Below are 14614 nucleotides of genomic sequence, written 5' to 3' on the forward strand. Positions count from 1 at the left end.
CTTGCCTAAAATCACACAGCTAGGAAGTGGTGGAGTTGAAATATGAATTAAGCACTCTGGCTCCAGAGTCCACACTTTCAACCACCTCACTATACTGTTAAATTCCCAGAGGAAAAGTTCAGTATGTTATGCTTCTTTTAATACTCTCTAATGCACTGGGCAGAAAGCTCTGTATCAAGCTAGTATTCAGCAAATATGGCTTGTTAGCTATATGTGCAATCAAAGGAAGGAGTAATGCACGTCATGATGGCCTTCTGAATGTAGGCCACTTGTGTTGGTGATTAAAAATTTGCTCATAAGGGCTATTTGCAAATAGACTAATTAGAGTCAAACTCTTCCCTAAGGGAGAGGTAATGAAAAGAACACCAAGGAGAGAAATTTGGGAGCACAGCAGCAGTGCTTCCCGAGAACAAATATAGCTTTAAACAAGAAAGAGTATTGAACACATAAACCTAACATGAGCCAGCACAAAACGATCCCACATAGAAATAAAGGAAGTAATGTGACTGTTCAGTATTCTATGTTAGTAATGTAGTCTATGAAAGTGCAAATTTATATCAGATATGACAAGATACGATACATTTTCAAAGTCCTATCTACTTCCTCCAAAAACTTTAATTCTTTATTAGAATCATCACCATTACAGATAAAATTCTTTTACTGTTCATTATGTATTAAACTGGAGAAGGAAATGGCAACCCACTCCAGTGTTCTTGCCTGGAGAATCTCAGGGATGGTGGAGCCTGATGGGCTGCCGTCTATGGGGTCGCACAGTCGGACATGACTGAAGCAACTTAGCAGCAGCAGCAGCATGTATTAAACAACTTTAGACCTCATTTTAAAAAGCTACATTCAGTTTCTAGAAGTCAAGGTAGTGGTTACCTTTGGCTAGGGGTATTAACTGGAAGGAAACCTAAGGTGGGGTTCTGGGGTACTGATCTAGGCATGGGTTAATCTGTGTTAAGTTTGTGACAATACATCAGGCTACGTATATATTTATGGTCTGTACATTGTTTGGTATATAATTACACTTGAATTAAAAAAAACAGTACATACATTTTAGACCAATTCCCTGGGATAAAAGATTAACGTAGAAAGCCCAAAATGTTAAATTTTTGTAGTCTTCAAAGCATAAACCGGAATAATCCAAAACTGAAAAAAACGTATTTTGCAATCCATCACAATAAATATAAAAGGGTGCATGTACTATGAGATATGGGATGTGCCAGTTACTCTAAAAACAAGTTTCCATGATCAATGACCAGTGCATTGTGAACGGCACCCTCACATAATGGCATAATGCTGTGAATGGCACCCTCATGTTAATAGCATGGTGCTCTGTTAGGCACAGGAGGCTCTGCTATAAAACGGACCGGCTGTTACTCCTTAAGACCTGGGCCGCACTAGGTTTGAAACGGCTGCGCTCACACACATGATTCTCTAAGGACAACCTGTGATCTGATTTTAAAATCTAAACTAAATCTTCATCTACATGGATTTATCCAAACTTGCTGAAGTTTCTGTAGCAAAGTAACATCATACACAGATTCAACTATAGAGGTTCAAAAACACTTGTGCATGGCATGAGGCGGTAGAAGAGAGCTCTAGCTTCTTTCTTTTGTGGATCAAAGTAGCACGTACCCATTTCAGGAACTTAAGCAGAGTCCCTGAGATGCTATACTTAGGAAAACAAACAAGATACAAAGATCTTAACACAACATTTTACTGTCTTGGAAATATCTGTCAAAACTGTTGACTATAGGACAAGCTGTTAATTCCTTTACTTGCAATAAAATCAGTTTCTAAGAACACCCTGTAAACTTATTTTTTAATACCATTTCAAAATTCAAAATTAAATTCTATTAGAACATCTAATGGTCTCTCCCTTTCAGCTTCCATCTAAGTACTAGTCATGCAAAAAAAATCTACCTAAGATGGATTAGGATCTTAAAGTTAGTACAAAAATATCCCCCTTTTCCTAGTTAAGGCTGTAAATTCCCAAAGAGCAGGAGTGATGGAGTTTGTCCCATGAATGCACTGCCTCTATCTTTGTCTTTATAATGGCAGGTAAGAGTTTTAGCTCAGTAACTGTCAAATCTGGCAATTTATAACTGAAAAGATCAACTTACCATAAACTTAGCAGCTAAAATGATGCCTGAAGGGATGGGATACGTTTTCATCTGCTACGTTCCCATAAAGTATTTGCATGTTTCAAAATCCCTTCTTCCTATCCTTTCCTCTTTAACTCTTACCCATTTTTCTCAGAAAAAAATCTTTTCAAAAAATAACACTAATAACTGGCAAGTATAATACTAGTGTTGCTTACATATTTCATAAAGGAAAAGAAATACCATATAACAACCTAATAATTTACTGTGATCAAGGCACTATATGCTAAATGCTTATGTTCTAATTCCCAAAGCAACTACCATAATGTATATTTCCAGATGGGCAAACTGAGGCCCAAAGAGAATGACTGGTCCAGGTTATCAGCTACATAAACATCAGGGTTGGGACGGAATTCAGGTTCACACTGGCTCTAAAGCATTTATTCTTTTTCTTTTTTAAGTTGAAGTATTACTTATATTCAATAAAACTCCTCCACTGTAAGTTTACAGTTTGATCTGTTTTGGTAATCATATACAGCCATGTAACTTGTACCATCATAATTAAGATACAGAACAATTCATCTCCCTAAAACATTTCCTTGTGCCCTTTGGCTGTTGATCTTATCCCCTGAACCATGGGCCCTGGCAACCATTAATCTACTTTCTTAGTTTTGTCTGCCCTTTATACAACTGCATACAAATGGAAATCAATGTGTTTGACTTCCTTTCTTTAGCATAATGTTTTTGAGATTTATATATGTTATTACATGTGTTTTGTTTCTCTTTATTGCTGAGCAATATTCCATAGTTTGGAAATACTACAACTGATCCATTTATGAGTTGTTAGGAACTGAAATCCATTCACCCTAAAATTCAAGTGTTGAAGCCCTAACTAGCAATGTGACTATATTTGAAGACAGGGTCTTTAGAAAGATAAATTAGTTGAATAAGGCCACAAAGGTAAGTCCTAATCCACAAGTGCTGCTGTCCTTTTAAGAGGAGGAGATACTAGGGGCGCCCATGCACAGAGTTAAGGCCATGTGAGGTCACAGCAAGAAGGCAGCCATCTGCCAGCCAAGGAGAAAGGCCTCAGGAAAAACCACCCTGCCAACACCTTGATTTTGGACCAGCAGTCTCCAGAACTGCAAGAAAACAGATTTCTTCTATTTAAGCCCCTAGTCTATGATATTTTGTCATAGTATCCCTAGTAAAGTAATACATCAGTCAATGGACATTTGCAAAGCTTTTATTCCTAACCACCAAGATCAAACAGCCAGTATTTCAAACCTGTACAGTCCTTGAAAATACACGGAAATTCCTTTTAGGATTTCCACAAATTTCCCATCCTTCAAGAGTTTGCTCTTAGTATTATGCTGTTGTTTAGTTGCTAAGTCTTGTCCAACTCTTTTGCAACTCCATGGATTGCAGCCCTCCAGCTCCTCTCATAATCCAAGATTAATAAAAAGAAACATCTCACTCAAATTTTCACTACTAATATGCAGGAGACCCGGGTTTGATCCCTGGGTTGGGAAGATCCCCTGGAGAAGGAAATGGCAACCCACTCCTGTATTCTTGCCTGGAGAATCCCATGGACAGAGGAGCCTAGTGGGCTACAGTCCATGGGGTCGCAAAGAGTTGGACACGACTGAGCTACTGCACTTTGCACTATTACTACCATAATATTCTGTCTCATTGCTTACAAAATGTTATAGGAAACTTACAGATCTTTAAGCAACCTTCCAAACAAAACAGGAATTACTTCTATAACCAACACAAAGATATTCTCCCTGATTCTGCTAGAATAACTTCATCAAGGTATTCTGATGGGCTTCCCTAGTGGCTCAGTGGTAAAGAATCCATCTGCCAATGCAGGAGACACAGGTTCGATCCCTGATCCAGGAAGATCCCACATGCCCAGGAGCAGCTAAGCCCATGTGCTACAACTACCAAGCCTGTGCCCTGGAGCCTGTGCTTCACAACAAGAGAAATCACCCCAATGAGAAGCCCCCACATCACGACTAGACAATAGCCTCCACTCAGCCACAACCAGAGAAAGCCTGAGCAGCAATGAAGACTCAACAAAGCCAAAAATAAAATTAATGTAGAAGAAGAAGAGCTAAGGTTAAAAAAAAAAAAATGAGGCTCACTTCAGTCTCGAGTCATTTTTCCCCCAAGCTTTTTTCTATGTATTAGCAGAATCCTCTCTCCTCCAACAAATGAACTGTAACAAATACATCTGTTCCCTGAACACAGTTGTTCAGGGTGAAGCAGTACAGGGATTCAGAGCCCCAACTCTTAGATATTCCTCCTCACAGTGGTCCTTAAAGTATCTCCTCAGGTGCAGGGGTTCCAGAGAACATGACTGAAAACTGAAGACTTATGCTCCACGGTAGGACAATTCTTTCTAGTTAGAAAGTTCTTTCTTATACTTGCCTCACAACTATTCTTAACCATAGTCACCAGCCCCTTATTTGAGGATCATTAGTTCATCTCCTTTTAGTTTTCTTTTCTACAATGAAGTTATAGTTAGCTATTCTTCATAAGAAACCATTTTCCATACCCCACATCACCCTTAACATCCCCCTTCAGATAAACCTAATTTTCCAGTAAGACAACACTTGTCTGTCCAGGCTTCTCAGGAGAACAAATACCAAAGCCCTTCATCATCTGACCTCTGATCACCTCTCAGATCCTCATTCCCACTATTCCACACATCAGACTCATATATTCCAGTCACACCAATTCAACTATTCTTCTGACAGTATCATTATAATATAATCACTTATCCAGTTAACATAAGGATCCAGATACCCACATCTTAACATCTGTTCTTCTCTGCTTCCTAGGGAACTCCTAACTCCCCTTTCCATTTCTATCCACTATTATTTTTCCTATCTTGTCCAAAATGGTCAATTCAAGGCTTCACTATACCATCCTTCAGTGTCCATGCACACCTCGTATTAATGTCTAAACTACATTTACCAAATAGGTTACTAATTAAACCTCTCAATAAGTGATATGCTATCAAAGTAATCACTTCAGAACTTTTAGGTCCATGTCTTAAACTTCTCACTGAAACAGAGAAAGGTCGTTTAAAATTTGATCATCTGACAAGATTTCTGTGGAAACAAACCTAGGAGGTAAACAATCTCTGCATGTCACTGCTGTCACTGGTTAGAGGGCATGGACGTGCACATGAGCTGGCATCAGTTGACGCCCCTGCACCCTCACACCTGTGGCCTACGAGCTTTCCACGGGAGTAACTACTACCACCTTCCTTTTAATTTCAGTAGCACATCGCTAAATGGCACACGAACTGACCTCCCCCAAAGCCACAAAATCAAGCAAAATTCTGAGGCTCCTAATCACATACCAGAGTATTTTATATTTAACACAGACCAGTCTGTCAAAATCAGGCCTGAAAATGCATAGGGCATGCACCCAAATATCTGGCATATGTTGCCAATAAAGCATCTTCACTATGCCAAAATCTCATGAAGCCTCTTTTACTCACTCAACTTTTAGACTGTTCAGGATAGCCAACACTTGCCAACCCTACACGTCTGAATCCCCAGATAATGTAGAAAATTTATAGAGGGAGGAGAGGGTGGAAAAAAACAGCTGCTGCTGTACCCAGGCCCCTTACTCAGCCTCTTTGGCTCCTCCCTACAAACAAGGCTCCTCTCAAGTGGGCAGGAGGGTTCCTTCATGGAAGAAAGTCATGGAAAGGAACAGACGTGAGAATGTGGGAAGAACTCTGGCACCACAGAGAAAAGCTCATTCCCCTCCCTGGTGCCACCTTTGGTTCCATTTTGATTGTAGAGGCAAGATTAAGAATTACTGCTAACTCAAAAGGAAAAAGAGGGGGGTATATGGGTAGAAGAGGGAAGATAAGAGACTAACATCTGTTAGGTGCGTATTTCTTTCCAGGTTTGGTAATCAAACATTGCACACTTAATCCTTATTGTTAGTAAAGAAGGGATTAACATGTCCATTTAAAATAAAAAAACACAGGCAACTTTGCCAAGGAAACAAATAAGTGATGGGTCCAGAATTTAAGCCCAGATCTGCCTGGTCCTTCCAAACTGCATTATTTCCACTACATTTGTCTGGAAAAACAACAAGAAAACAGTAACCACAACTTCAGTCATAAAACAAAGGTTTGTGTAGGCATGGAGACTAACAAAGAAGAGAAGGCAAAGTTTCAGGTAATAAATTTTCTCTCCAGATCATCTGCATACCAAGTCTTTGTTCAAGTCTCAGACTCACAATCTACATATACCAGAGGCTTAAGTGACAATGTGTTAAAATTCTTGCCACTAACAAGGGAGGTTATGTTCTGAAAGTAAAAGTGATCATTTTCAGAAATGCACTAATTCTCTACCATCAATAAAGCATTATTCAGTTAATTGCTACTAAAGGAAACCTTAGTGATCTTTCTGGAAAAACCCAAAAGGACAGAAGTCATTGCTCTTTTTGGATTAAAGGACTGGTTGGCAGAACAATCTGTGTGTCTAAGCCATCGATGGCTATTTGCTGGTGGCATGACACCAGCAAGTTCCAGAAAATGAAGACACTGCCTTGTTTAAAACAAGGATGCAATGAAGAAAGGAATGACCACAATTCTGTTTTCTATCAATGGGCCCCAACAGCAGAAGGAAACATCACAGGGCATTCCTAAAATGTGCTGAAATCTAGAAAATGCTTTGAAGTCTCCAATTTTCTCTTAAAACCTGCAATAAGTTGCATAGATTGCTCTATCACAGAGCCATATTTTGCTTGGATAGGAGAATAATTCTGGAGTGAAACATGAAATTTTGACTACATCTTGCAAACCATTTAAAGCATTTGAAAGGCAGAGAGAGGTCTGTGAAAGCACGCTATGAACTGCTAATTGCTAGATCCATACATGTCAGTACCATTTTCCAAAAGGAACAGTTAAATCTTTTAAAAAAATATTTTCTTTTTTTAAGCAACGTTTTTATTTATTTATTTTTGGCTGTATGGGGTCTTCACTGTGCATGCTTTCTCTAGTTGTGGTGTGCAAGCTTCTCATTGCAGTGGTTTCTCCTGCTGCAGTGCACGTGAGCTTCAGCAGTTGCGGTGCACAGGCTTAGCTGCCCTGCGGTATGTGGAAGCTTCCTGGACCAGGGATTGAACCCCTGTTCCCTGCATTGGAAGGCAATTCTTAACCACTGGACCACCAGGCAAGTCCACGTTAAAGCAAATCTTTAGGAAGAAATTAAGATGGACTAGATATTCTCTAAGGCTGTTATACTGCACTTTTCACAGTCTCTCTGCAATATCATGACTGCAGCCATGAAATTAAAAGATGCTTTCTCCTTGGAAAAAAAGCTATGACAAACTTAGACAGCATATTGAGAAGCAGAGATATTACTTTACCTACAAAGGTCCGTCTAGTTATGGCTTTTCCAGTAGTCATGTATGGATGTGAGAGTTGGGACACAAAGAAAGCTGAGCACCGAATAACTGATGTCTTTGAATTGTGGTGTTAGAGAAGACACTTGAGAGTCCCGTGGACTGCAAGGAGATCAAATCAGTCAATCCTGAATATTCACTGGGAGGACTGATGCTGAAGCTGAAACTCCAATACTTTGGCCACCTGATGCAAAGAGCTGCCTCATTAGAAAAGACCCTGATGCTGGGAAAGACTGAAGGCAGGAGGAGAAGGGGATGACAGAGGACAAGATGGCATCACCGACTCAATGGACATGAGTTTGAGTAAGCTCTGGAAGATGGTGAAGGACAGGGCGAAGGACAGGGAAGCCTGGCATGCTGCAGTCCATGGGGTCACAAAGAGTCAGACACAACTGAGCGACTGAACAGCTGATATATCATTCCCTCTCTTCCAGTCTCCCAGACTTAGTACCTACTCCTTGGACTGGGCACTGAGCTGGAAGCCAACAAACAGCTATGAATAGAAGCCAGTCTCTGCCCTCTTGAAAGCATACATATTAAAGTGAAACACCAACATTAAATAGTTAACTGCAAGGGTGATGAGTGTTATAAAAGAGAAGTCCACGTTCTACTGCTGACACAAGTGCAGGAAGCAAACAGGGAAATCCACAGGGGAAAGCAGGTAAATTTTCAGTTTCCTGAATCTTTATTATTCATTTAGAGCACCCAAATCCTGATACTTGAGACATATTTACACACAGAGAGAACTTCTTCCAAAATCCAGCAAAGTAAGTCAAGAATATTTCAGACTTCACTTCTTTACAATATTTAATGCCAGGCCATGTAGACCAGCTATATCACTCTATGTTTTGGGAAAAGAGGATTTATTGAGCATTCAGGGCATAAACGAAGTGACAAGTAATATTCTCCCAGAGGCACTGAATTTGTGTGTTTGTGTTAAACTAGTATAAAAACAATATAACCACTTTTAACAATGAATTATTTAAAGCAAAGTTTATCATCTTCAACCTGAAGGCAGATGGTTCTAGCTCCATGATGTCACCCTAGCCAATTCCTAGTCTTTTTTTTTTAAATTGGGAGGATAATTGCTTTACAATATCATGTTGGCTTCTACCACACAACATGAATCAGCCATAAGTGTACATATGTCCCTTCTCAGTAAACTTGAGAAGGGACATATGTATATCCCTGATGCCTCATAAATAAATGTATGCTCAATAAATCCTCTCTTGAACCTCTCCCCCACCCTCCACCCCATCCTACCCCTTGAGCAACCAGTTGAGCCCCCTATGCCTATACAGCAGCTTCCTACAAGGAGCAGATGGGGCAAATTGAGAAAGCAGGAGCACTGGCATACAACCACACAGTCTCGAACTCAGCTTCCCCATCTGTTAAATGAGAAGGTCAAAATGAAACAACAACATCCTTAGGTCCCTACCACGTTCATGTGTAGCATCTATGCAGAACAGTGTGAATTCTGAATGCTTAAGACATATAGATCATTGCATGTCCTTCTGATTACTAGTCTGCTTTTTAAATCAGTCATCATTTATAATATATTCATTCCACAATTATATACTAATTTTATTTCTAAATCTGTTCAGATAGAAACAGGGATCTGGTCTTTTAAAAGTCCAAAATACTCAAAGACAATATCTTTGAGAATCTCAAAATAATTCCTTCACTATCTTATTACTCTGCTTAAAAAAAAAAACAACACTACTTAGATCCACTCATGGTGAGCAGAAATACAATGTACTCTTCAAATTTTGGAAAATTCCATCTGAAATTCTAGCAAACCTGGCTTTATTCCCACTTTAGCATCAAAGCATCACGTGTTCTGCTCCCTCTCTGCCACTTCCTCTCAGCTGAGCTGCTCCCCAAGGAGATCACTCCCAACAGAGAACGAAAGGGAGGGGGAAGAGGAGTCTGCCTGGCAAAAAGTTCATACCAAAACCCTTTTACATTGCCCTTCTGATTCAACAAATGCGCTGGCAGCCCTCAGTTCAAGTAGAAATAGAGGCAGAGTCTTCAAAAATATTTTCAAGGCATTACTAACGAGGACAAAGTGGAAGGCAGCATAATCTTAAGCTCCAGGTTTCCTGGTGCGTCAGCTGTGTAACGTATTAGCTATAAATGACCTCAGAGTTTCTCAAGCAGATCAATGTTTTGTTTTTTTTGTAAATATATTAATTTAGTTCTTCAAACATCCAAGGTTTTATTATGGGATGCCTCAATTTATCAGTGTTTTCAAAAGTTTGATAAGGAAGAGTGATGGCAAACAATGATTTCTCCCTGTCAGAAGGGAAGCGACACTTCAAATTTCTTATTCACCTCTTAAAACCGGGAACAGACTCTAGTCACGAGGTGAGAAACATCAAACAATGAATGGCATGAAAAATTTTAATTTAGATAAAACTGAACCTATGTTACATTACAGAGCTATTGTCTTTAAAAAAAGCCCTCTACTCTAAATAAAACTATGCCCTCTACTTTCCAAACGAAGCAATATTAAAACCTTATTTGTACATGTGCCTAACGTCATCTAAATCTCACAAAAATACTGAGGTACTCAGAGTATCATAACTGTCTTCTTGTTGGTTTAACTAAAGAGATAACGTAGGAGATTCATAGACTTGCCAACCAGGAGCCATCCCTATCATATGACTCCGCTAAGATCTAAGTCCTCAGTTTTGTTCTCTGAAAAAAGGGGGATGATATTACTTCAAAATATTCTTAAAGCTGCTGTATTTTCTCTCACCATAGATTAGTGTTCACGTTCTAGAATGTAACATTATTCTAGTTTTTAAAATTCAGCCTATTCTGAGTCATTCATGTTGCTGAATGAATCAATAATTTGTTCCTCTTTATTGCTAAATAAAACTCTACTGTGTGAATATACCACAATTTGTTTATCCATTCTCCAGTTGAGGGACATATGCATTATTTTTAATTTTGGCTATTAAGAATAATCCTACTTTAAACATTCACATACATGCCTTTCTGTGGACATCAGTCAATTCTAAGATAGAACTGCTGCATTCTATGGTAGGTGTGTTATGTTTAACTTCTTAAGAAACTGCCAAACTGCTGTCTAAAATAGCTATCCCATTTTACATGCCAAATATCACTGTATAGCACCTTTGAAAGTGCCAAACATCATGAAAGATATAGCAACTCTAAGCCCCAAGGAAGGTTCATGTTTCGGTCAGGGGACAGAGGCAGGTAGCATTTCATGCAGAAAAAAAGATTCACACAAAAAGAGATGTAGTGCACCTCAGGACAGCCACTCTAGCCTGTGAGTGACTTGTAGGTGTGCTGCCTTAAATTCCATTAGGAAAACATCTAAGTACAACCAATGTAAGATATGTTCTGGGAAGTCTAACATGCAAAGAAAAGGAAATCCTAAGGGGCAGCCATTAAGCTGATGCAAGCAATCACAACAGCAGTTCACCAGAGCATTACCTACAAGGCGGCTATGCTAAACTTTAAAAGATTTATATACAGCCACTCTAGTGATCAAGATCTCCATTTTACAGGTGAAGAAACCAGAGGCCAGAAGGTAAGAAGCTATGTGGCCCCAAAGTCACATAGCTTATAGAAGGTGGGACCAGATCTGTCTGATTCTAGACAATGTTTTTCTTGACTATGCTAATTTATTGTTCCATCTCCATGTTTCACAACCCTCCTACCCTGCTTGGAAGGTACCTCCTTGAAGCTAAGTGATACTGTCCCTTAAGCCATACTATAGAGAAGGAAGGGGCAATGCATTCCAGTATTCTTGCCTGGAGAATGCCATGGACAGAGGAGCCTGGCAGGCTACAGTCCATTGGGTCTCAAGAGTCAAACATGACTGACTGACTAAACCACCACCAAGCCATACTATTTCCCGTTTCTAATGTACTCATCTGGCATCTTTCTGGTATTTCACTGTTTTTCCAAGCTGGTTCTCTACCTGAAAGAAGAGGAGCTGACCAGTCAAAAGGAACAAAGTGGATATACTTGGCAGTGATCTGCAGTGATTTTCCTAGAGTAAATCACAGCACCTGGCATTCTGGTTTTGAACCTTAATTTGAACATAACTTTGATTCATTTGACTGATGATGAAGGCACCAATATCCTTTTCTGAGGATCATCATAACACAGGAAAAAGCATCAAGGCAGGTATCAATCCCCTATAAATCCATAACTGCTAAACTCAACTCTATACCTAGGGTGTAATCACACACACACACACACACACACACACACACACACACACACACACACAAACACACCAAAGAAAACACACAAGCTACAGTTAAGTGTTAGAAAAAAATATGGCTAATAGAACTACTACATATATAGCTGGAAGTACTTTCAGTAGTCTCCTTCCTTCTAAAGAAGGAAAAATAAAACTACATTATGCAAACTTCTCGTGTTTTTGGTGTAAGGGCAAAGAGGATGAAAAGAGAGAATTATTAAAAAACTAAGAAAAAAAATACATGAACAGCTTAAAAGGCAGGGGCATATTGTTTCAAAACTAACTACATTTTGGAAATAGCAGACAAGTGGCAGAACTTACTGACGGATCAGAATCTTCCCATCTCTGCTTCTGTAGTTACTTCTCTGATAGTTGAGGACTATTATTTTGGGGACCAGCCAAAATTTAGATGTGTCTCTTATGTTTCCTCCCCAGTGGTTGGTCTGCTAATTCTTACTAGATTCATTGTTTGTTTTAATATGTATTTATTTATTTTCTTGGCTGCATTGGGTCTTGGTTGTGGCACACAGGCTCTCTAGTTGTGTCACATGGGCATGGGCTCAGTTACCCTGCATCATGTGGGATCTTGGTTCCCTGACCAGGGTTCGAACTTGCATCCCCTGCATTATAAGGTGGATTCTTAACCACCAGACCACCAGGGAAGTCCCGATTCATGGTCTTAAATAGGAAAACTCAGGAGACTCTCTGGCATTCCACAAATATTGCCAGTCTTTCCACACTCTAAATGTCTAACCGGTCTACTGTTTTCTATAGCTACCCTCTTCTCCCAAGCTCCATTTTCTGGCTTCTAGATGGCACTGGCAGTGGTGATTCTGAGAGGAAGGTATAGCTGGAAAACATGCACTAGGAATATCCCCCAAATGGGACACTGGCCTATTAAAAGCTGGGGAGTGGAAATGAGATATGAAAATGCTCACCAGGACACCTCTCTCTGTCTCCTCAAGTCAGGAAACCTGACAACATGGTACTTTCAGGAGAGTGTTGGGTTTGAGCAAGATTAGGAAAGTAAAAGAATGGGAGATTTTCTGAAGATATAGCAAATGGCAGCATTATGAACAGAGCTGGGAATCATCAATTTTGCATAGCAAAAAGGGGTAATAAAAAAACACTACCACTGACTCACATTTCCTTTTTTAAAAAGTTTAACCATTGATTAAACTCTCTTTAATTTTCTTAGCCAGTCCCTTCTGGCCTGAAAATATAGTTCAACTTCAACCCAGCCTCTTTGAATAATCACAAGTTCTGAACTAATAAAGATTTACTGATCTGTGACCTCATCTCAATGTGATTTGTGACCTCATCTACATGAAGGCTGAGGGAAAATAAGTACAGACCAGTCACAGGACAGTAACTGCCAGGCTGACAAATTGTAGGCATAAAAGGGAAGACAAAAAATACACAGGTGTGTTTGTGCATGTTATATACAAGTTACCAGGTGGGCTGGGTCCAACTATACAAGGGAAAAAAAGGTTTATCACAGCAAATCTGTCAAAACCTATAGACCTCATAAGTATCTACCAAGGAGAATATTTTGTTTATTCTGATCATTTCAAGTTGAAGTCAACTTTGAAAGCACACTGACAGTGAGTAATGCAAACGTCAAACCCTGCTTGTGTTTATGGTTTACTCTCAGGAGCCTACAGGGCAGTACCCATAGTCATTTGAAGATGGATGTGCTCTGGTATCTGCCATAATGTTGTAAATATGCATAATTCATCAACATTCGATACAGATATTGACAAAATGACCCTTTTGGTACTTTAAAAAATATTACAGCATCACAGAATCTTCATTCTGAAAGCAATCATTAAGATGACCTAATTCAGTCTTCTTCTCTTAGAGATGAGGAAATTTCAAGGCTAAACGGGGGATTTAAACAACATGTACAAAGTGGAAAGAACAGAAATGAAATCTCTTGTTTAAAAGCAGAGATTAAAGAGAATCAAATCAAAGAGAATCAAAACCTTTTAAAAAGAAAAGTGTCCTTTAGCTTCATTTTTTACACAGAAAATCATAAATTATATCCTCTCCCTCTTGCAGAAAAAGACTTATACCATGGCAAATTAGGTCTTTTCTAAAATATACACGTATTCCTTCAAGCAGATACACTATCATACTGTTCTTTCCCTTTACATTCAATTCTAAATCCCATCCTCTAACTGAAGCGCTCTCACAAAGGTTCACAAAATTGCTGTAGTTCAGCAAGCTAAGCATGTTTATTAATCCTCACCCTAAAATACCTACTTCTAGGAAAAAAGTTAGAGGTAGCAGAATCTAACTGTAAAGTGACCTTTCTTCTAGAAATTAAAAAATAGAGGGGGATAGCCTGGAATTTTCATTGTTTTCAAGACCCCTGAAAAGAGGAGATAGTAGCTATTTAGAACAAATGCATGGAACGAATTAGGACCGCCTTATCAAATAATGCCAGTGGTTCTCAGCAGTGCTCCTTGGAAGGCAGGCTACATGTCAGAACCAAGAGAAATATGGAATTTATATTTTAGAGATAACCTAAATATGCTCTAAGGAACACCAATGGCATTTCACCATCCTTACTCAAGCAAGAAGAGAAGAGGTAATGTTGTAGACAACAGTAGATTGATCCAGTATGTCCTCCTTGTGTGTTGAGAGTCAGCTTGTATGTCAGGGAGGATGAGAGGAGACAACCTGATATCACTCATTTGATGGAAAAGAAAACTTATATCCTGAGGGATTCAATGGCTTGTATTGTCCTTTGGACAAGGGACAATTTCCATTTAGGGACTGTTCTTCTGCAAAGCTATTAGGTCCATAGGCACTAGGAAGG

At 39.3% G+C, this 14614-nt stretch overlaps 1 protein-coding gene across 10 annotated transcripts in view; it reads right to left on the reverse strand.

Moving 5' to 3' along the window:
- CPEB3 (cytoplasmic polyadenylation element binding protein 3) overlaps positions 1-14614 on the reverse strand; it is a 263323-nt gene that overhangs the window by 155218 nt on the left and 93491 nt on the right. The gene's annotated exons all lie outside the window — the stretch shown is intronic.

The sequence above is a fragment of the Bos taurus genome, chromosome 26, assembly GCF_002263795.3.
Source record: "Bos taurus isolate L1 Dominette 01449 registration number 42190680 breed Hereford chromosome 26, ARS-UCD2.0, whole genome shotgun sequence".
Classification (NCBI taxonomy): domain Eukaryota; kingdom Metazoa; phylum Chordata; class Mammalia; order Artiodactyla; family Bovidae; genus Bos; species Bos taurus.